The sequence below is a fragment of the Euprymna scolopes genome, chromosome 18 (assembly GCF_053919585.1).
Source record: "Euprymna scolopes isolate OS-2025 chromosome 18, ASM5391958v1, whole genome shotgun sequence".
NCBI lineage: Eukaryota > Metazoa > Mollusca > Cephalopoda > Sepiida > Sepiolidae > Euprymna > Euprymna scolopes.
Window position 1 is genome coordinate 127972676 of NC_136499.1, and position 15805 is coordinate 127988480.

Genomic DNA, 15805 nt, shown 5'->3' on the forward strand with positions numbered 1-15805 from the left:
TTGTAATAGTTAAACTTATCGCACTTCTTCGCTTACGGCCATATCACGTTGAAAACACCGGTTCTCGTCCGATCCCCGATATTAAGCAACGTAGAGCCTGGTCAGTACTTAGATGGGTGACCGCTTGGGAATACCAGGTGCTGTAAGCATTTCCCCTGAATTTTTGGAAAAACTCATAAAAATGCGTTCGATTTTAATGTAAAATATTAGATAAAAAAAAACAAAAAACAAAATATCATTACATTATCAGATTTGGTAAATAAATATTAAAATTGTAATAGTTAAAATTATGGCACGTCTTCGCTTACGGCCATATCACGTTGAAAACACCGGTTCTCGTCTGATCCCCGAAGTTAAGCAACGTAGAGCCTGGTCAGTACTTAGATGGGTGACCGCTTGGGAATACCAGGTGCTGTAAGCATTTCCCCTGAATTTTTGGAAAAACTCATAAAAATGCGTTCGATTTTAATGTAAAATATTAGATAAAAAAAACAAAAAACAAAATATCATTACATTATCAGATTTGGTAAATAAATATTGAAATTGTAATAGTTAAAATTATGGCACGTCTTCGCTTACGGCCATATCACGTTGAAAACACCGGTTCTCGTCCGATCCCCGAAGTTAAGCAACGTAGAGCCTGGTCAGTACTTAGATGGGTGACCGCTTGGGAATACCAGGTGCTGTAAGCATTTCCCCTGAATTTTTGGAAAAACTCATAAAAATGTGTTCGATTTTAATGTAAAATATTAGATAAAAAAACAAAAAACAAAATATCATTACATTATCAGATTTGGTAAATAAATATTGAAATTGTAATAGTTAAAATTATGGCACGTCTTCGCTTACGGCCATATCACGTTGAAAACACCGGTTCTCGTCCGATCCCCGAAGTTAAGCAACGGAGAGCCTGGTCAGTACTTAGATGGGTGACCGCTTGGGAATACCAGGTGCTGTAAGCATTTCCCCTGAATTTTTGGAAAAACTCATAAAAATGCGTTCGATTTTAATGTAAAATATTAGGTAAAAAACACAAATAAAGTATCATTAAATTATCAGATTTGGTAAATAAATATTGAAATTGTAATAGTAAAAATTATGGCACTTCTTCGCTTACGGCCATATCACGTTGAAAACACCGGTTCTCGTCCGATCCCGAAGTTAAGCAACGTAGAGCCTGGTCACTACTTAGATGTGTGACCGCTTGGGAATACCAGGTGCTGTAAGCATTTCCCCTGAATTTTTGGAAAAACTCATAAAAATGCGTTCGATTTTAATGTAAAATATTAGATAAAAAAACAAAAAACAAAATATCATTACATTATCAGATTTGGTAAATAAATATTAAAATTGTAATAGTTAAAATTATGGCACTTCTTCGCTTACGGGCATATCACGTTGAAAACACCGGTTCTCGTCCGATCCCCGAAGTTAAGCAACGTAGAGCCTGGTCAGTACTTAGATGGGTGACCGCTTGGGAATACCAGGTGCTGTAAGCATTTCCCCTGAATTTTTGGAAAAACTCATAAAAATGCGTTCGATTTTAATGTAAAATATTAGATAAAAAAACAAAAAACAAAATATCATTACAGTATCAGATTTGGTAAATAAATATTGAAATTGTAATAGTTAAAATTATGGCACGTCTTCGCTTACGGCCATATCACGTTGAAAACACCGGTTCGCGTCCGATCCCCGAAGTTAAGCAACGTAGAGCCTGGTCAGTACTTAGATGGGTGACCGCTTGGGAATACCAGGTGCTGTAAGCATTTCCCCTGAATTTTTTGGAAAACTCATAAAAATGCGTTCGATTTTAATGTAAAATATTAGATAAAAAAACAAAAAACAAAATATCATTACATTATCAGATTTGGTAAATAAATATTGAAATTGTAATAGTTAAAATTATGGCACGTCTTCGCTTACGGCCATATCACGTTGAAAACACCGGTTCTCGTCCGATCCCCGAAGTTAAGCAACGTAGAGCCTGGTCAGTACTTAGATGGGTGACCGCTTGGGAATACCAGGTGCTGTAAGCATTTCCCCTGAATTTTTGGAAAAACTCATAAAAATGCGTTCGATTTTAATGTAAAATATTAGGTAAAAAAAAACAAATAAAGTATCATTAAATTATGAGATTTGGCAAATAAATATTGAAATTGTAATAGTTAAAATTATCGCACTTCTTGGCTTACGGCCATATCACGTTGAAAACACCGGTTCTCGTCCGATCCCCGATATTAAGCAACGTAGAGCCTGGTCAGTACTTAGATGGGTGACCGCTTGGGAATACCAGGTGCTGTAAGCATTTCCCCTGAATTTTTGGAAAAACTCATAAAAATGCGTTCGATTTTAATGTAAAATATTAGATAAAAAAACAAAAAACAAAATATCATTACATTATCAGATTTGGTAAATAAATATTGAAATTGTAATAGTTAAAATTATGGCACGTCTTCGCTTACGGCCATATCACGTTGAAAACACCGGTTCTCGTCCGATCCCCGTAGTTAAGCAACGTAGAGCCTGGTCAGTACTTATATGGGTGACCGTTTGGGAATACCAGGTGCTGTAAGCATTTCCCCTGAATTTTTGGAAAAACTCATAAAAATGCGTTCGATTTTAATGTAAAATATTAGATAAAAAAAACAAAAAACAAAATATCATTACATTATCAGATTTGGTAAATAAATATTGAAATTGTAATAGTTAAAATTATGGCACGTCTTCGCTTACGGCCATATCACGTTGAAAACACCGGTTCTCGTCCGATCCCCGAAGTTAAGCAACGTAGAGCCTGGTCAGTACTTAGATTGGTGACCGTTTGGGAATACCAAGTGCTGTAAGCATTTCCCCTGAATTTTTGGAAAAACTCATAAAAATGCGTTCGATTTTAATGTAAAATATTAGATAAAAAAACAAAAAACAAAATATCATTACATTATCAGATTTGGTAAATAAATGTTGAAATTGTAATAGTTAAAATTATGGCACGTCTTCGCTTACGGCCATATCACGTTGAAAACACCGGTTCTCGTCCGATCCCCGAAGTTAAGCAACGTAGAGCCTGGTCAGTACTTAGATGGGTGACCGCTTGGGAATACCAGGTGCTGTAAGCATTTCCCCTGAATTTTTGGAAAAACTCATAAAAATGCGTTCGATTTTAATGTAAAATATTAGGTAAAAAAAACAAATAAAGTATCATTAAATTATCAGATTTGGTAAATAAATATTGAAATTGTAATAGTTAAAATTATGGCACTTCTTCGCTTACGGCCATATCACGTTGAAAACACCGGTTCTCGTCCGATCCCCGAAATTAAGCAACGTAGAGCCTGGTCAGTACTTAGATGGGTGACCGCTTGGGAATACCAGGTGCTGTAAGCATTTCCCCTGAATTTTTGGAAAAACTCATAAAAATGCGTTCGATTTTAATGTAAAATATTAGATAAAAAAACAAAAAACAAAATATCATTACATTATCAGATTTGGTAAATAAATATTGAAATTGTAATAGTTAAAATTATGGCACGTCTTCGCTTACGGCCATATCACGTTGAAAACACCGGTTCGCGTCCGATCCCCGAAGTTAAGCAACGTAGAGCCTGGTCAGTACTTAGATGGGTGACCGCTTGGGAATACCAGGTGCTGTAAGCATTTCCCCTGAATTTTTGGAAAAACTCATAAAAATGCGTTCGATTTTAATGTAAAATATTAGATAAAAAAACAAAAAACAAAATATCATTACTTTATCAGATTTGGTAAATAAATATTGAAATTGTAATAGTTAAAATTATGGCACGTCTTCGCTTACGGCCATATCACGTTGAAAACACCGGTTCTCGTCCGATCCCCGAAGTTAAGCAACGTAGAGCCTGGTCAGTACTTAGATGGGTGACCGCTTGGGAATACCAGGTGCTGTAAGCATTTCCCCTGAATTTTTGGAAAAACTCATAAAAATGCGTTCGATTTTAATGTAAAATATTAGATAAAAAAACAAAAAACAAAATATCATTACATTATCAGATTTGGTAAATAAATATTGAAATTGTAATAGTTAAAATTATGGCACGTCTTCGCTTACGGCCATATCACGTTGAAAACACCGGTTCTCGTCCGATCCCCGAAGTTAAGCAACGTAGAGCCTGGTCAGTACTTAGATGGGTGACCGCTTGGGAATACCAGGTGCTGTAAGCATTTCCCCTGAATTTTTGGAAAAACTCATAAAAATGCGTTCGATTTTAATGTAAAATATTAGATAAAAAAAAACAAAAAACAAAATATCATTACATTATCAGATTTGGTAAATAAATATTGAAATTGTAATAGTTAAAATAATGGCACGTCTTCGCTTACGGCCATATCACGTTGAAAATACCGGTTCTCGTCCGATCCCGTAAGTTAAGCAACGTAGAGCCTGGTCAGTACTTAGATGGGTGACCGCTTGGGAATACCAGGTGCTGTAAGCATTTCCCCTGAATTTTTGGAAAAACTCATAAAAATGCGTTCGATTTTAATGTAAAATATTAGATAAAAAACAAAAAACAAAATATCATTACATTATCAGATTTGGTAAATAAATATTGAAATTGTAATAGTTAAAATTATGGCACATCTTCGCTTACGGCCATATCACGTTGAAAACACCGGTTCTCGTCCGATCCACGTAGTTAAGCAACGTAGAGCCTGGTCAGTACTTATATGGGTGACCGTGTGGGAATACCAGGTGCTGTAAGCATTTCCCATGAATTTTTGGAAAAACTCATAAAAATGCGTTCGATTTTAATGTAAAATATTAGATAAAAAAAACTAAAAACAAAATATCATTACATTATCAGATTTGGTAAATAAATATTGAAATTGTAATAGTTAAAATTATGGCACGTCTTCGCTTACGGCCATATCACGTTGAAAACACCGGTTCTCGTCCGATCCCCGAAGTTAAGCAACGTAGAGCCTGGTCAGTACTTAGATGGGTGACCGTTTGGGAATACCAAGTGCTGTAAGCATTGTCCCTGAATTTTTGGAAAAACTCATAAAAATGCGTTCGATTTTAATGTAAAATATTAGATAAAAAAAACAAAAAACAAAATATCATTACATTATCAGATTTGGTAAATAAATGTTGAAATTGTAATAGTTAAAATTATGGCACGTCTTCGCTTACGGCCATATCACGTTGAAAACACCGGTTCTCGTCCGATCCCCGAAGTTAAGCAACGTAGAGCCTGGTCAGTACTTAGATGGGTGACCGCTTGGGAATACCAGGTGCTGTAAGCATTTCCCCTGAATTTTTGGAAAAACTCATAAAAATGCGTTCGATTTTAATGTAAAATATTAGATAAAAAAACAAAAAAAAAATATCATTACATTTTCAGATTTGGTAAATAAATATTGAAATTGTAATAGTTAAAATTATGGCACGTCTTCGCTTACGGCCATATCACGTTGAAAACACCGGTTCTCGTCCGATCCCCGAAGTTAAGCAACGTAGAGCCTGGTCAGTACTTAGATGGGTGACCGTTTGGGAATACCAAGTGCTGTAAGCATTTCCCCTGAATTTTTGGAAAAACTCATAAAAATGCGTTCGATTTTAATGTAAAATATTAGATAAAAAAACAAAAAACAAAATATCATTACATTATCAGATTTGGTAAATAAATATTGAAATTGTAATAGTTAAAATTATGGCACGTCTCCGCTTACGGCCATATCACGTTGAAAACACCGGTTCTCGTCCGATCCCCGAAGTTAAGCAACGTAGAGCCTGGTCAGTACTTAGATGGGTGACCGCTTGGGAATACCAGGTGCTGTAAGCATTTCCCCTGAATTTTTGGAAAAACTCATAAAAATGCGTTCGATTTTAATGTAAAATATTAGGTAAAAAAAACAAATAAAGTATCATTAAATTATCAGATTTGGTAAATAAATATTGAAATTGTAATAGTTAAAATTATGGCACTTCTTCGCTTACGGCCATATCACGTTGAAAACACCGGTTCTCGTCCGATCCCCGAAATTAAGCAACGTAGAGCCTGGTCAGTACTTAGATGGGTGACCGCTTGGGAATACCAGGTGCTGTAAGCATTTCCCCTGAATTTTTGGAAAAACTCATAAAAATGCGTTCGATTTTAATGTAAAATATTAGATAAAAAAACAAAAAACAAAATATCATTACATTATCAGATTTGGTAAATAAATATTGAAATTGTAATAGTTAAAATTATGGCACGTCTTCGCTTACGGCCATATCACGTTGAAAACACCGGTTCGCGTCCGATCCCCGAAGTTAAGCAACGTAGAGCCTGGTCAGTACTTAGATGGGTGACCGCTTGGGAATACCAGGTGCTGTAAGCATTTCCCCTGAATTTTTGGAAAAACTCATAAAAATGCGTTCGATTTTAATGTAAAATATTAGATAAAAAAACAAAAAACAAAATATTGCTTTATCAGATTTGGTAAATAAATATTGAAATTGTAATAGTTAAAATTATGGCACGTCTTCGCTTACGGCCATATCACGTTGAAAACACCGGTTCTCGTCCGATCCCCGAAGTTAAGCAACGTAGAGCCTGGTCAGTACTTAGATGGGTGACCGCTTGGGAATACCAGGTGCTGTAAGCATTTCCCCTGAATTTTTGGAAAAACTCATAAAAATGCGTTCGATTTTAATGTAAAATATTAGATAAAAAAACAAAAAACAAAATATCATTACATTATCAGATTTGGTAAATAAATATTGAAATTGTAATAGTTAAAATTATGGCACGTCTTCGCTTACGGCCATATCACGTTGAAAACACCGGTTCTCGTCCGATCCCCGAAGTTAAGCAACGTAGAGCCTGGTCAGTACTTAGATGGGTGACCGCTTGGGAATACCAGGTGCTGTAAGCATTTCCCCTGAATTTTTGGAAAAACTCATAAAAATGCGTTCGATTTTAATGTAAAATATTAGGTAAAAAAAAACAAATAAAGTATCATTAAATTATCAGATTTGGCAAATAAATATTGAAATTGTAATAGTTAAAATTATCGCACTTCTTGGCTTACGGCCATATCACGTTGAAAACACCGGTTCTCGTCCGATCCCCGATATTAAGCAACGTAGAGCCTGGTCAGTACTTAGATGGGTGACCGCTTGGGAATACCAGGTGCTGTAAGCATTTCCCCTGAATTTTTGGAAAAACTCATAAAAATGCGTTCGATTTTAATGTAAAATATTAGATAAAAAAAAACAAAAAACAAAATATCATTACATTATCAGATTTGGTAAATAAATATTGAAATTGTAATAGTTAAAATTATGGCACGTCTTCGCTTACGGCCATATCACGTTGAAAACACCGGTTCTCGTCCGATCCCCGAAGTTAAGCAACGTAGAGCCTGGTCAGTACTTAGATGGGTGACCGTTTGGGAATACCAAGTGCTGTAAGCATTGTCCCTGAATTTTTGGAAAAACTCATAAAAATGCGTTCGATTTTAATGTAAAATATTAGATAAAAAAAACAAAAAACAAAATATCATTACATTATCAGATTTGGTAAATAAATGTTGAAATTGTAATAGTTAAAATTATGGCACGTCTTCGCTTACGGCCATATCACGTTGAAAACACCGGTTCTCGTCCGATCCCCGAAGTTAAGCAACGTAGAGCCTGGTCAGTACTTAGATGGGTGACCGCTTGGGAATACCAGGTGCTGTAAGCATTTCCCCTGAATTTTTGGAAAAACTCATAAAAATGCGTTCGATTTTAATGTAAAATATTAGATAAAAAACAAAAAAAAAATATCATTACATTTTCAGATTTGGTAAATAAATATTGAAATTGTAATAGTTAAAATTATGGCACGTCTTCGCTTACGGCCATATCACGTTGAAAACACCGGTTCTCGTCCGATCCCCGAAGTTAAGCAACGTAGAGCCTGGTCAGTACTTAGATGGGTGACCGTTTGGGAATACCAAGTGCTGTAAGCATTTCCCCTGAATTTTTGGAAAAACTCATAAAAATGCGTTCGATTTTAATGTAAAATATTAGATAAAAAAAACAAAAAACAAAATATCATTACATTATCAGATTTGGTAAATAAATATTGAAATTGTAATAGTTAAAATTATGGCACGTCTTCGCTTACGGCCATATCACGTTGAAAACACCGGTTCTCGTCCGATCCCCGAAGTTAAGCAACGTAGAGCCTGGTCAGTACTTAGATGGGTGACCGCTTGGGAATACCAGGTGCTGTAAGCATTTCCCCTGAATTTTTGGAAAAACTCATAAAAATGCGTTCGATTTTAATGTAAAATATTAGATAAAAAAACAAAAAACAAAATATCATTACTTTATCAGATTTGGTAAATAAATATTGAAATTGTAATAGTTAAAATTATGGCACGTCTTCGCTTACGGCCATATCACGTTGAAAACACCGGTTCTCGTCCGATCCCCGAAGTTAAGCAACGTAGAGCCTGGTCAGTACTTAGATGGGTGACCGCTTGGGAATACCAGGTGCTGTAAGCATTTCCCCTGAATTTTTGGAAAAACTCATAAAAATGCGTTCGATTTTAATGTAAAATATTAGATAAAAAAACAAAAAACAAAATATCATTACATTATCAGATTTGGTAAATAAATATTGAAATTGTAATAGTTAAAATTATGGCACGTCTTCGCTTACGGCCATATCACGTTGAAAACACCGGTTCTCGTCCGATCCCCGAAGTTAAGCAACGTAGAGCCTGGTCAGTACTTAGATGGGTGACCGCTTGGGAATACCAGGTGCTGTAAGCATTTCCCCTGAATTTTTGGAAAAACTCATAAAAATGCGTTCGATTTTAATGTAAAATATTAGATAAAAAAACAAAAAACAAAATATCATTACATTATCAGATTTGGTAAATAAATATTGAAATTGTAATAGTTAAAATTATGGCACGTCTTCGCTTACGGCCATATCACGTTGAAAACACCGGTTCTCGTCCGATCCCCGAAGTTAAGCAACGTAGAGCCTGGTCAGTACTTAGATGGGTGACCGCTTGGGAATACCAGGTGCTGTAAGCATTTCCCCTGAATTTTTGGAAAAACTCATAAAAATGCGTTCGATTTTAATGTAAAATATTAGGTAAAAAAAAAACAAATAAAGTATCATTAAATTATCAGATTTGGCAAATAAATATTGAAATTGTAATAGTTAAAATTATCGCACTTCTTGGCTTACGGCCATATCACGTTGAAAACACCGGTTCTCGTCCGATCCCCGATATTAAGCAACGTAGAGCCTGGTCAGTACTTAGATGGGTGACCGCTTGGGAATACCAGGTGCTGTAAGCATTTCCCCTGAATTTTTGGAAAAACTCATAAAAATGCGTTCGATTTTAATGTAAAATATTAGATAAAAAAAAACAAAAAACAAAATATCATTACATTATCAGATTTGGTAAATAAATATTGAAATTGTAATAGTTAAAATTATGGCACGTCTTCGCTTACGGCCATATCACGTTGAAAATACCGGTTCTCGTCCGATCCCGTAAGTTAAGCAACGTAGAGCCTGGTCAGTACTTAGATGGGTGACCGCTTGGGAATACCAGGTGCTGTAAGCATTTCCCCTGAATTTTTGGAAAAACTCATAAAAATGCGTTCGATTTTAATGTAAAATATTAGATAAAAAAACAAAAAACAAAATATCATTACATTATCAGATTTGGTAAATAAATATTGAAATTGTAAGAGTTAAAATTATGGCACGTCTTCGCTTACGGCCATATCACGTTGAAAACACCGGTTCGCGTCCGATCCCCGAAGTTAAGCAACGTAGAGCCTGGTCAGTACTTAGATGGGTGACCGCTTGGGAATACCAGGTGCTGTAAGCATTTCCCCTGAATTTTTGGAAAAACTCATAAAAATGCGTTCGATTTTAATGTAAAATATTAGATAAAAAAACAAAAAACAAAATATCATTACTTTATCAGATTTGGTAAATAAATATTGAAATTGTAATAGTTAAAATTATGGCACGTCTTCGCTTACGGCCATATCACGTTGAAAACACCGGTTCTCGTCCGATCCCCGAAGTTAAGCAACGTAGAGCCTGGTCAGTACTTAGATGGGTGACCGCTTGGGAATACCAGGTGCTGTAAGCATTTCCCCTGAATTTTTGGAAAAACTCATAAAAATGCGTTCGATTTTAATGTAAAATATTAGATAAAAAAACAAAAAACAAAATATCATTACATTATCAGATTTGGTAAATAAATATTGAAATTGTAATAGTTAAAATTATGGCACGTCTTCGCTTACGGCCATATCACGTTGAAAACACCGGTTCTCGTCCGATCCCCGAAGTTAAGCAACGTAGAGCCTGGTCAGTACTTAGATGGGTGACCGCTTGGGAATACCAGGTGCTGTAAGCATTTCCCCTGAATTTTTGGAAAAACTCATAAAAATGCGTTCGATTTTAATGTAAAATATTAGGTAAAAAAAAACAAATAAAGTATCATTAAATTATCAGATTTGGCAAATAAATATTGAAATTGTAATAGTTAAAATTATCGCACTTCTTGGCTTACGGCCATATCACGTTGAAAACACCGGTTCTCGTCCGATCCCCGATATTAAGCAACGTAGAGCCTGGTCAGTACTTAGATGGGTGACCGCTTGGGAATACCAGGTGCTGTAAGCATTTCCCCTGAATTTTTGGAAAAACTCATAAAAATGCGTTCGATTTTAATGTAAAATATTAGATAAAAAAAAACAAAAAACAAAATATCATTACATTATCAGATTTGGTAAACAAATATTGAAATTGTAATAGTTAAAATTATGGCACGTCTTCGCTTACGGCCATATCACGTTGAAAATACCGGTTCTCGTCCGATCCCGTAAGTTAAGCAACGTAGAGCCTGGTCAGTACTTAGATGGGTGACCGCTTGGGAATACCAGGTGCTGTAAGCATTTCCCCTGAATTTTTGGAAAAACTCATAAAAATGCGTTCGATTTTAATGTAAAATATTAGATAAAAAAACAAAAAACAAAATATCATTACATTATCAGATTTGGTAAATAAATATTGAAATTGTAATAGTTAAAATTATGGCACGTCTTCGCTTACGGCCATATCACGTTGAAAACACCGGTTCTCGTCCGATCCCCGTAGTTAAGCAACGTAGAGCCTGGTCAGTACTTAGATGGGTGACCGTTTGGGAATACCAAGTGCTGTAAGCATTGTCCCTGAATTTTTGGAAAAACTCATAAAAATGCGTTCGATTTTAATGTAAAATATTAGATAAAAAAAACAAATAAAGTATCATTAAATTATCAGTTTTGGTAAATAAATATTGAAATTGTAATAGTTAAAATTATGGCACTTCTTCGCTTACGGCCATATCTCGTTGAAAACACCGGTTCTCGTCCGATCCCCGAAGTTAAGCAACGTAGAGCCTGGTCAGTACTTAGATGGGTGACCGCTTGGGAATACCAGGTGCTGTAAGCATTTCCCCTGAATTTTTGGAAAAACTCATAAAAATGCGTTCGATTTTAATGTAAAATATAAGAAAAAAAAACAAAAAACAAAATATCATTACATTATCAGATTTGGTAAATAAATATTGAAATTGTAATAGTTAAAATTATGGCACGTCTTCGCTTACGGCCATATCACGTTGAAAACACCGGTTCTCGTTCGATCCCCGAAGTTAAGCAGCGTAAAGCCTGGTCAGTACTTAGATGCGTGACCGTTTGGGAATACCAAGTGCTGTAAGCATTTCCCCTGAATGTTTGGAAAAACTCATAAAAATGCGTTCGATTTTAATGTAAAATATTAGATAAAAAAACAAAAAACAAAATATCATTACATTATCAGATTTGGTAAATAAATATTGAAATTGTAATAGTTAAAATTATGGCACGTCTTCGCTTACGGCCATATCACGTTGAAAACACCGGTTCTCGTCCGATCCCCGAAGTTAAGCAACGTAGAGCCTGGTCAGTACTTAGATGGGTGACCGCTTGGGAATACCAGGTGCTGTAAGCATTTCCCCTGAATTTTTGGAAAAACTCATACAAATGCGTTCGATTTTAATGTAAAATATTAGATAAAAAAAACAAAAAACAAAATATCATTACATTATCAGATTTGGTAAATAAATATTAAAATTGTAATAGTTAAAATTATGGCACGTCTTCGCTTACGGCCATATCACGTTGAAAACACCGGTTCTCGTCCGATCCCCGAAGTTAAGCAACGTAGAGCCTGGTCAGTACTTAGATGGGTGCCCGCTTGGGAATACCAGGTGCTGTAAGCATTTCCCCTGAATTTTTGGAAAAACTCATAAAAATGCGTTCGATTTTAATGTAAAATATTAGGTAAAAAAACAAAAAATCATTACATTATCAGATTTGTTAAATAAATATTGAAATTGTAATAGTTAAAATTATGGCACGTCTTCGCTTACGGCCATATCACGTTGAAAACACCGGTTCTCGTCCGATTCCCGAAGTTAAGCAACGTAGAGCCTGGTCAGTACTTAGATGGGTGACCGCTTGGGAATACCAGGTGCTGTAAGCATTTCCCCTGAATTTTTGGAAAAACTCATAAAAATGCGTTCGATTTTAATGTAAAATATTAGATAAAAAAACAAAAAACAAAATATCATTACATTATCAGATTTGGTAAATAAATATTGAAATTGTAATAGTTAAAATTATGGCACGTCTTCGCTTACGGCCATATCACGTTGAAAACACCGGTTCTCGTCCGATTCCCGAAGTTAAGCAACGTAGAGCCTGGTCAGTACTTAGATGGGTGACCGCTTGGGAATACCAGGTGCTGTAAGCATTTCCCCTGAATTTTTGGAAAAACTCATAAAAATGCGTTCGATTTTAATGTAAAATATTAGGTAAAAAAAAACAAATAAAGTATCATTAAATTATCAGATTTGGTAAATAAATATTGAAATTGTAATAGTTAAACTTATCGCACTTCTTCGCTTACGGCCATATCACGTTGAAAACACCGGTTCTCGTCCGATCCCCGATATTAAGCAACGTAGAGCCTGGTCAGTACTTAGATGGGTGACCGCTTGGGAATACCAGGTGCTGTAAGCATTTCCCCTGAATTTTTGGAAAAACTCATAAAAATGCGTTCGATTTTAATGTAAAATATTAGATAAAAAAACAAAAAACAAAATATCATTACATTATCAGATTTGGTAAATAAATATTGAAATTGTAATAGTTATAATTATGGCACGTCTTCGCTTACGGCCATATCACGTTGAAAACACCGGTTCTCGTCCGATCCCCGAAGTTAAGCAACGTAGAGCCTGGTCAGTACTTAGATGGGTGACCGCTTGGGAATACCAGGTGCTGTAAGCATTTCCCCTGAATTTTTGGAAAAACTCATAAAAATGTGTTCGATTTTAATGTAAAATATTAGGTAAAAAAAAAACAAATAAAGTATCATTAAATTATCAGATTTGGTAAATAAATATTGAAATTGTAATAGTTAAACTTATCGCACTTCTTCGCTTACGGCCATATCACGTTGAAAACACCGGTTCTCGTCCGATCCCCGATATTAAGCAACGTAGAGCCTGGTCAGTACTTAGATGGGTGACCGCTTGGGAATACCAGGTGCTGTAAGCATTTCCCCTGAATTTTTGGAAAAACTCATAAAAATGCGTTCGATTTTAATGTAAAATATAAGGTAAAAAAAACAAATAAAGTATCATTAAATTATCAGATTTGGTAAATAAATATTGAAATTGTAATAGTTAAAATTATGGCACTACTTCGCTTACGGCCATATCACGTTGAAAACACCGGTTCTCGTCCGATCCCCGAAGTTAAGCAACGTAGAGCCTGGTCAGTACTTAGATGGGTGACCGCTTGGGAATACCAGGTGCTGTAAGCATTTTCCCTGAATTTTTGGAAAAACTCATAAAAATGCGTTCGATTTTAATGTAAAATATTAGATAAAAAAACAAAAAACAAAATATCATTACATTATCAGATTTGGTAAATAAATATTGAAATTGTAATAGTTAAAATTATGGCACGTCTTCGCTTACGGCCATATCACGTTGAAAACACCGGTTCTATTCCGATTCCCGAAGTTAAGCAACGTAGAGCCTGGTCAGTACTTAGATGGGTGACCGCTTGGGAATACCAGGTGCTGTAAGTATTTCCCCTGAATTTTTGGAAAAACTCATAAAAATGCGTTCGATTTTAATGTAAAATATTAGATAAAAAAACAAAAAACAAAATATCATTACATTATCAGATTTGGTAAATAAATATTGAAATTGTAATAGTTAAAATTATGGCACGTCTTCGCTTACGGCCATATCACGTTGAAAACACCGGTTCTCGTCCGATCCCCGAAGTTAAGCAACGTAGAGCCTGGTCAGTACTTAGATGGGTGACCGCTTGGGAATACCAGGTGCTGTAAGCATTTCCCCTGAATTTTTGGAAAAACTCATAAAAATGTGTTCGATTTTAATGTAAAATATTAGGTAAAAAAAAAACAAATAAAGTATCAATAAATTATCAGATTTGGTAAATAAATATTGAAATTGTAATAGTTAAACTTATCGCACTTCTTCGCTTACGGCCATATCACGTTGAAAACACCGGTTCTCGTCCGATCCCCGATATTAAGCAACGTAGAGCCTGGTCAGTACTTAGATGGGTGACCGCTTGGGAATACCAGGTGCTGTAAGCATTTCCCCTGAATTTTTGGAAAAACTCATAAAAATGCGTTCGATTTTAATGTAAAATATTAGGTAAAAAAAACAAATAAAGTATCATTAAATTATCAGATTTGGTAAATAAATATTGAAATTGTAATAGTTAAAATTATGGCACTACTTCGCTTACGGCCATATCACGTTGAAAACACCGGTTCTCGTCCGATCCCCGAAGTTAAGCAACGTAGAGCCTGGTCAGTACATAGATGGGTGACCGCTTGGGAATACCAGGTGCTGTAAGCATTTCCCCTGAATTTTTGGAAAAACTCATAAAAATGCGTTCGATTTTAATGTAAAATATTAGATAAAAAAACAAAAAACAAAATATCATTACATTATCAGATTTGGTAAATAAATATTGAAATTGTAATAGTTAAAATTATGGCACGTCTTCGCTTACGGCCATATCACGTTGAAAATACCGGTTCTATTCCGATTCCCGAAGTTAAGCAACGTAGAGCCTGGTCAGTACTTAGATGGGTGACCGCTTGGTAATACCAGGTGCTGTAAGCATTTCCCCTAATTTTTGGAAAAACTCATAAAAATGCGTTCGATTTTAATGTAAAATATTAGGTAAAAAAAACAAATAAAGTATCATTAAATTATCAGATTTGGTAAATAAATATTGAAATTGTAATAGTTAAAATTATGGCACTTCTTCGCTTACGGCCATATCACGTTGAAAACACCGGTTCTCGTCCGATCCCCGAAGTAAAGCAACGTAGAGCCTGGTCAGTACTTAGATGGGTGACCGCTTGGGAATACCAGGTGCTGTAAGCATTTCCCCTGAATTTTTGGAAAAACTCATAAAAATGCGTTCGATTTTAATGTAAAATATTAGATAAAAAAACAATAAACAAAATATCATTACATTATCAGATTTGGTAAATAAATATTGAAATTGTAATAGTTAAAATTATGGCACGTCTTCGCTTACGGCCATATCACGTTGAAAACACCGGTTCTCGTCCGATCCCCGAAGTTAAGCAACGTAGAGCCTGGTCAGTACTTAGATGGGTTACCGCTTGGGAATACCAGGTGCTGTAAGCATTTCCCCTGAATT

At 35.3% G+C, this 15805-nt stretch overlaps 56 non-coding genes and 3 pseudogenes across 56 annotated transcripts; all 59 read left to right on the forward strand.

Moving 5' to 3' along the window:
- Positions 1 to 30: 30 nt before the first annotated feature.
- On the forward strand, positions 31 to 149 carry LOC145300882 (5S ribosomal RNA). The gene has a single exon (XR_013873091.1). It is a non-coding gene; the product is annotated as a 5S ribosomal RNA (ribosomal RNA).
- Positions 150 to 302: 153 nt separating this feature from the next.
- On the forward strand, positions 303 to 421 carry LOC145299413 (5S ribosomal RNA). The gene has a single exon (XR_013871670.1). It is a non-coding gene; the product is annotated as a 5S ribosomal RNA (ribosomal RNA).
- A 152-nt stretch (positions 422 to 573) lies between these two features.
- Positions 574 to 692, forward strand: LOC145299005 (5S ribosomal RNA). Its single transcript, XR_013871272.1, has one exon. It is a non-coding gene; the product is annotated as a 5S ribosomal RNA (ribosomal RNA).
- A 151-nt stretch (positions 693 to 843) lies between these two features.
- LOC145299738 (5S ribosomal RNA) lies at positions 844 to 962 on the forward strand. The gene has a single exon (XR_013871986.1). It is a non-coding gene; the product is annotated as a 5S ribosomal RNA (ribosomal RNA).
- Positions 963 to 1111: 149 nt separating this feature from the next.
- Positions 1112 to 1229, forward strand: LOC145301376 (5S ribosomal RNA; annotated as a pseudogene).
- Positions 1230 to 1380: 151 nt separating this feature from the next.
- On the forward strand, positions 1381 to 1499 carry LOC145300256 (5S ribosomal RNA). The gene has a single exon (XR_013872487.1). It is a non-coding gene; the product is annotated as a 5S ribosomal RNA (ribosomal RNA).
- A 151-nt stretch (positions 1500 to 1650) lies between these two features.
- Positions 1651 to 1769, forward strand: LOC145299568 (5S ribosomal RNA). The gene has a single exon (XR_013871820.1). It is a non-coding gene; the product is annotated as a 5S ribosomal RNA (ribosomal RNA).
- A 151-nt stretch (positions 1770 to 1920) lies between these two features.
- On the forward strand, positions 1921 to 2039 carry LOC145299006 (5S ribosomal RNA). Its single transcript, XR_013871273.1, has one exon. It is a non-coding gene; the product is annotated as a 5S ribosomal RNA (ribosomal RNA).
- A 150-nt stretch (positions 2040 to 2189) lies between these two features.
- On the forward strand, positions 2190 to 2308 carry LOC145300883 (5S ribosomal RNA). Its single transcript, XR_013873092.1, has one exon. It is a non-coding gene; the product is annotated as a 5S ribosomal RNA (ribosomal RNA).
- A 151-nt stretch (positions 2309 to 2459) lies between these two features.
- Positions 2460 to 2578, forward strand: LOC145300619 (5S ribosomal RNA). Its single transcript, XR_013872833.1, has one exon. It is a non-coding gene; the product is annotated as a 5S ribosomal RNA (ribosomal RNA).
- A 152-nt stretch (positions 2579 to 2730) lies between these two features.
- On the forward strand, positions 2731 to 2849 carry LOC145301221 (5S ribosomal RNA). Its single transcript, XR_013873422.1, has one exon. It is a non-coding gene; the product is annotated as a 5S ribosomal RNA (ribosomal RNA).
- Positions 2850 to 3000: 151 nt separating this feature from the next.
- On the forward strand, positions 3001 to 3119 carry LOC145299007 (5S ribosomal RNA). Its single transcript, XR_013871274.1, has one exon. It is a non-coding gene; the product is annotated as a 5S ribosomal RNA (ribosomal RNA).
- Positions 3120 to 3268: 149 nt separating this feature from the next.
- LOC145300283 (5S ribosomal RNA) lies at positions 3269 to 3387 on the forward strand. Its single transcript, XR_013872513.1, has one exon. It is a non-coding gene; the product is annotated as a 5S ribosomal RNA (ribosomal RNA).
- A 151-nt stretch (positions 3388 to 3538) lies between these two features.
- On the forward strand, positions 3539 to 3657 carry LOC145299569 (5S ribosomal RNA). Its single transcript, XR_013871821.1, has one exon. It is a non-coding gene; the product is annotated as a 5S ribosomal RNA (ribosomal RNA).
- A 151-nt stretch (positions 3658 to 3808) lies between these two features.
- LOC145299009 (5S ribosomal RNA) lies at positions 3809 to 3927 on the forward strand. The gene has a single exon (XR_013871276.1). It is a non-coding gene; the product is annotated as a 5S ribosomal RNA (ribosomal RNA).
- Positions 3928 to 4078: 151 nt separating this feature from the next.
- Positions 4079 to 4197, forward strand: LOC145299010 (5S ribosomal RNA). The gene has a single exon (XR_013871277.1). It is a non-coding gene; the product is annotated as a 5S ribosomal RNA (ribosomal RNA).
- Positions 4198 to 4350: 153 nt separating this feature from the next.
- Positions 4351 to 4469, forward strand: LOC145301211 (5S ribosomal RNA). Its single transcript, XR_013873412.1, has one exon. It is a non-coding gene; the product is annotated as a 5S ribosomal RNA (ribosomal RNA).
- A 150-nt stretch (positions 4470 to 4619) lies between these two features.
- LOC145301232 (5S ribosomal RNA) lies at positions 4620 to 4738 on the forward strand. The gene has a single exon (XR_013873433.1). It is a non-coding gene; the product is annotated as a 5S ribosomal RNA (ribosomal RNA).
- Positions 4739 to 4890: 152 nt separating this feature from the next.
- On the forward strand, positions 4891 to 5009 carry LOC145300537 (5S ribosomal RNA). Its single transcript, XR_013872754.1, has one exon. It is a non-coding gene; the product is annotated as a 5S ribosomal RNA (ribosomal RNA).
- Positions 5010 to 5161: 152 nt separating this feature from the next.
- On the forward strand, positions 5162 to 5280 carry LOC145299011 (5S ribosomal RNA). Its single transcript, XR_013871278.1, has one exon. It is a non-coding gene; the product is annotated as a 5S ribosomal RNA (ribosomal RNA).
- A 150-nt stretch (positions 5281 to 5430) lies between these two features.
- Positions 5431 to 5549, forward strand: LOC145300538 (5S ribosomal RNA). The gene has a single exon (XR_013872755.1). It is a non-coding gene; the product is annotated as a 5S ribosomal RNA (ribosomal RNA).
- Positions 5550 to 5700: 151 nt separating this feature from the next.
- LOC145299012 (5S ribosomal RNA) lies at positions 5701 to 5819 on the forward strand. The gene has a single exon (XR_013871279.1). It is a non-coding gene; the product is annotated as a 5S ribosomal RNA (ribosomal RNA).
- Positions 5820 to 5968: 149 nt separating this feature from the next.
- LOC145300284 (5S ribosomal RNA) lies at positions 5969 to 6087 on the forward strand. The gene has a single exon (XR_013872514.1). It is a non-coding gene; the product is annotated as a 5S ribosomal RNA (ribosomal RNA).
- A 151-nt stretch (positions 6088 to 6238) lies between these two features.
- On the forward strand, positions 6239 to 6357 carry LOC145299570 (5S ribosomal RNA). Its single transcript, XR_013871822.1, has one exon. It is a non-coding gene; the product is annotated as a 5S ribosomal RNA (ribosomal RNA).
- Positions 6358 to 6505: 148 nt separating this feature from the next.
- LOC145299013 (5S ribosomal RNA) lies at positions 6506 to 6624 on the forward strand. Its single transcript, XR_013871280.1, has one exon. It is a non-coding gene; the product is annotated as a 5S ribosomal RNA (ribosomal RNA).
- A 151-nt stretch (positions 6625 to 6775) lies between these two features.
- On the forward strand, positions 6776 to 6894 carry LOC145299014 (5S ribosomal RNA). The gene has a single exon (XR_013871281.1). It is a non-coding gene; the product is annotated as a 5S ribosomal RNA (ribosomal RNA).
- Positions 6895 to 7044: 150 nt separating this feature from the next.
- LOC145300884 (5S ribosomal RNA) lies at positions 7045 to 7163 on the forward strand. Its single transcript, XR_013873093.1, has one exon. It is a non-coding gene; the product is annotated as a 5S ribosomal RNA (ribosomal RNA).
- A 153-nt stretch (positions 7164 to 7316) lies between these two features.
- On the forward strand, positions 7317 to 7435 carry LOC145300539 (5S ribosomal RNA). The gene has a single exon (XR_013872756.1). It is a non-coding gene; the product is annotated as a 5S ribosomal RNA (ribosomal RNA).
- Positions 7436 to 7587: 152 nt separating this feature from the next.
- Positions 7588 to 7706, forward strand: LOC145299015 (5S ribosomal RNA). The gene has a single exon (XR_013871282.1). It is a non-coding gene; the product is annotated as a 5S ribosomal RNA (ribosomal RNA).
- Positions 7707 to 7855: 149 nt separating this feature from the next.
- LOC145300541 (5S ribosomal RNA) lies at positions 7856 to 7974 on the forward strand. The gene has a single exon (XR_013872757.1). It is a non-coding gene; the product is annotated as a 5S ribosomal RNA (ribosomal RNA).
- Positions 7975 to 8126: 152 nt separating this feature from the next.
- LOC145299016 (5S ribosomal RNA) lies at positions 8127 to 8245 on the forward strand. Its single transcript, XR_013871283.1, has one exon. It is a non-coding gene; the product is annotated as a 5S ribosomal RNA (ribosomal RNA).
- Positions 8246 to 8396: 151 nt separating this feature from the next.
- Positions 8397 to 8515, forward strand: LOC145299017 (5S ribosomal RNA). Its single transcript, XR_013871284.1, has one exon. It is a non-coding gene; the product is annotated as a 5S ribosomal RNA (ribosomal RNA).
- A 151-nt stretch (positions 8516 to 8666) lies between these two features.
- LOC145299018 (5S ribosomal RNA) lies at positions 8667 to 8785 on the forward strand. The gene has a single exon (XR_013871285.1). It is a non-coding gene; the product is annotated as a 5S ribosomal RNA (ribosomal RNA).
- Positions 8786 to 8936: 151 nt separating this feature from the next.
- LOC145299020 (5S ribosomal RNA) lies at positions 8937 to 9055 on the forward strand. The gene has a single exon (XR_013871287.1). It is a non-coding gene; the product is annotated as a 5S ribosomal RNA (ribosomal RNA).
- Positions 9056 to 9206: 151 nt separating this feature from the next.
- Positions 9207 to 9325, forward strand: LOC145300885 (5S ribosomal RNA). The gene has a single exon (XR_013873094.1). It is a non-coding gene; the product is annotated as a 5S ribosomal RNA (ribosomal RNA).
- A 153-nt stretch (positions 9326 to 9478) lies between these two features.
- LOC145301212 (5S ribosomal RNA) lies at positions 9479 to 9597 on the forward strand. The gene has a single exon (XR_013873413.1). It is a non-coding gene; the product is annotated as a 5S ribosomal RNA (ribosomal RNA).
- Positions 9598 to 9748: 151 nt separating this feature from the next.
- LOC145299572 (5S ribosomal RNA) lies at positions 9749 to 9867 on the forward strand. Its single transcript, XR_013871824.1, has one exon. It is a non-coding gene; the product is annotated as a 5S ribosomal RNA (ribosomal RNA).
- A 151-nt stretch (positions 9868 to 10018) lies between these two features.
- Positions 10019 to 10137, forward strand: LOC145299022 (5S ribosomal RNA). Its single transcript, XR_013871288.1, has one exon. It is a non-coding gene; the product is annotated as a 5S ribosomal RNA (ribosomal RNA).
- Positions 10138 to 10288: 151 nt separating this feature from the next.
- On the forward strand, positions 10289 to 10407 carry LOC145299023 (5S ribosomal RNA). The gene has a single exon (XR_013871289.1). It is a non-coding gene; the product is annotated as a 5S ribosomal RNA (ribosomal RNA).
- Positions 10408 to 10557: 150 nt separating this feature from the next.
- On the forward strand, positions 10558 to 10676 carry LOC145300887 (5S ribosomal RNA). Its single transcript, XR_013873096.1, has one exon. It is a non-coding gene; the product is annotated as a 5S ribosomal RNA (ribosomal RNA).
- A 153-nt stretch (positions 10677 to 10829) lies between these two features.
- Positions 10830 to 10948, forward strand: LOC145301213 (5S ribosomal RNA). Its single transcript, XR_013873414.1, has one exon. It is a non-coding gene; the product is annotated as a 5S ribosomal RNA (ribosomal RNA).
- A 151-nt stretch (positions 10949 to 11099) lies between these two features.
- On the forward strand, positions 11100 to 11218 carry LOC145300828 (5S ribosomal RNA). The gene has a single exon (XR_013873039.1). It is a non-coding gene; the product is annotated as a 5S ribosomal RNA (ribosomal RNA).
- Positions 11219 to 11367: 149 nt separating this feature from the next.
- LOC145299441 (5S ribosomal RNA) lies at positions 11368 to 11486 on the forward strand. Its single transcript, XR_013871697.1, has one exon. It is a non-coding gene; the product is annotated as a 5S ribosomal RNA (ribosomal RNA).
- A 151-nt stretch (positions 11487 to 11637) lies between these two features.
- LOC145301433 (5S ribosomal RNA) lies at positions 11638 to 11756 on the forward strand (annotated as a pseudogene).
- A 151-nt stretch (positions 11757 to 11907) lies between these two features.
- Positions 11908 to 12026, forward strand: LOC145299024 (5S ribosomal RNA). Its single transcript, XR_013871290.1, has one exon. It is a non-coding gene; the product is annotated as a 5S ribosomal RNA (ribosomal RNA).
- A 152-nt stretch (positions 12027 to 12178) lies between these two features.
- On the forward strand, positions 12179 to 12297 carry LOC145299874 (5S ribosomal RNA). The gene has a single exon (XR_013872116.1). It is a non-coding gene; the product is annotated as a 5S ribosomal RNA (ribosomal RNA).
- Positions 12298 to 12441: 144 nt separating this feature from the next.
- Positions 12442 to 12560, forward strand: LOC145300072 (5S ribosomal RNA). The gene has a single exon (XR_013872308.1). It is a non-coding gene; the product is annotated as a 5S ribosomal RNA (ribosomal RNA).
- A 151-nt stretch (positions 12561 to 12711) lies between these two features.
- LOC145300073 (5S ribosomal RNA) lies at positions 12712 to 12830 on the forward strand. Its single transcript, XR_013872309.1, has one exon. It is a non-coding gene; the product is annotated as a 5S ribosomal RNA (ribosomal RNA).
- Positions 12831 to 12980: 150 nt separating this feature from the next.
- On the forward strand, positions 12981 to 13099 carry LOC145300889 (5S ribosomal RNA). Its single transcript, XR_013873097.1, has one exon. It is a non-coding gene; the product is annotated as a 5S ribosomal RNA (ribosomal RNA).
- A 151-nt stretch (positions 13100 to 13250) lies between these two features.
- LOC145299025 (5S ribosomal RNA) lies at positions 13251 to 13369 on the forward strand. Its single transcript, XR_013871291.1, has one exon. It is a non-coding gene; the product is annotated as a 5S ribosomal RNA (ribosomal RNA).
- A 151-nt stretch (positions 13370 to 13520) lies between these two features.
- On the forward strand, positions 13521 to 13639 carry LOC145300890 (5S ribosomal RNA). Its single transcript, XR_013873098.1, has one exon. It is a non-coding gene; the product is annotated as a 5S ribosomal RNA (ribosomal RNA).
- Positions 13640 to 13788: 149 nt separating this feature from the next.
- Positions 13789 to 13907, forward strand: LOC145299026 (5S ribosomal RNA). Its single transcript, XR_013871292.1, has one exon. It is a non-coding gene; the product is annotated as a 5S ribosomal RNA (ribosomal RNA).
- A 151-nt stretch (positions 13908 to 14058) lies between these two features.
- LOC145301224 (5S ribosomal RNA) lies at positions 14059 to 14177 on the forward strand. The gene has a single exon (XR_013873425.1). It is a non-coding gene; the product is annotated as a 5S ribosomal RNA (ribosomal RNA).
- A 151-nt stretch (positions 14178 to 14328) lies between these two features.
- LOC145299027 (5S ribosomal RNA) lies at positions 14329 to 14447 on the forward strand. Its single transcript, XR_013871293.1, has one exon. It is a non-coding gene; the product is annotated as a 5S ribosomal RNA (ribosomal RNA).
- Positions 14448 to 14598: 151 nt separating this feature from the next.
- On the forward strand, positions 14599 to 14717 carry LOC145300891 (5S ribosomal RNA). Its single transcript, XR_013873099.1, has one exon. It is a non-coding gene; the product is annotated as a 5S ribosomal RNA (ribosomal RNA).
- Positions 14718 to 14866: 149 nt separating this feature from the next.
- LOC145300173 (5S ribosomal RNA) lies at positions 14867 to 14985 on the forward strand. The gene has a single exon (XR_013872408.1). It is a non-coding gene; the product is annotated as a 5S ribosomal RNA (ribosomal RNA).
- Positions 14986 to 15136: 151 nt separating this feature from the next.
- On the forward strand, positions 15137 to 15255 carry LOC145301416 (5S ribosomal RNA; annotated as a pseudogene).
- Positions 15256 to 15403: 148 nt separating this feature from the next.
- Positions 15404 to 15522, forward strand: LOC145299722 (5S ribosomal RNA). Its single transcript, XR_013871969.1, has one exon. It is a non-coding gene; the product is annotated as a 5S ribosomal RNA (ribosomal RNA).
- A 151-nt stretch (positions 15523 to 15673) lies between these two features.
- Positions 15674 to 15792, forward strand: LOC145299588 (5S ribosomal RNA). Its single transcript, XR_013871840.1, has one exon. It is a non-coding gene; the product is annotated as a 5S ribosomal RNA (ribosomal RNA).
- Positions 15793 to 15805: the final 13 nt, after the last annotated feature.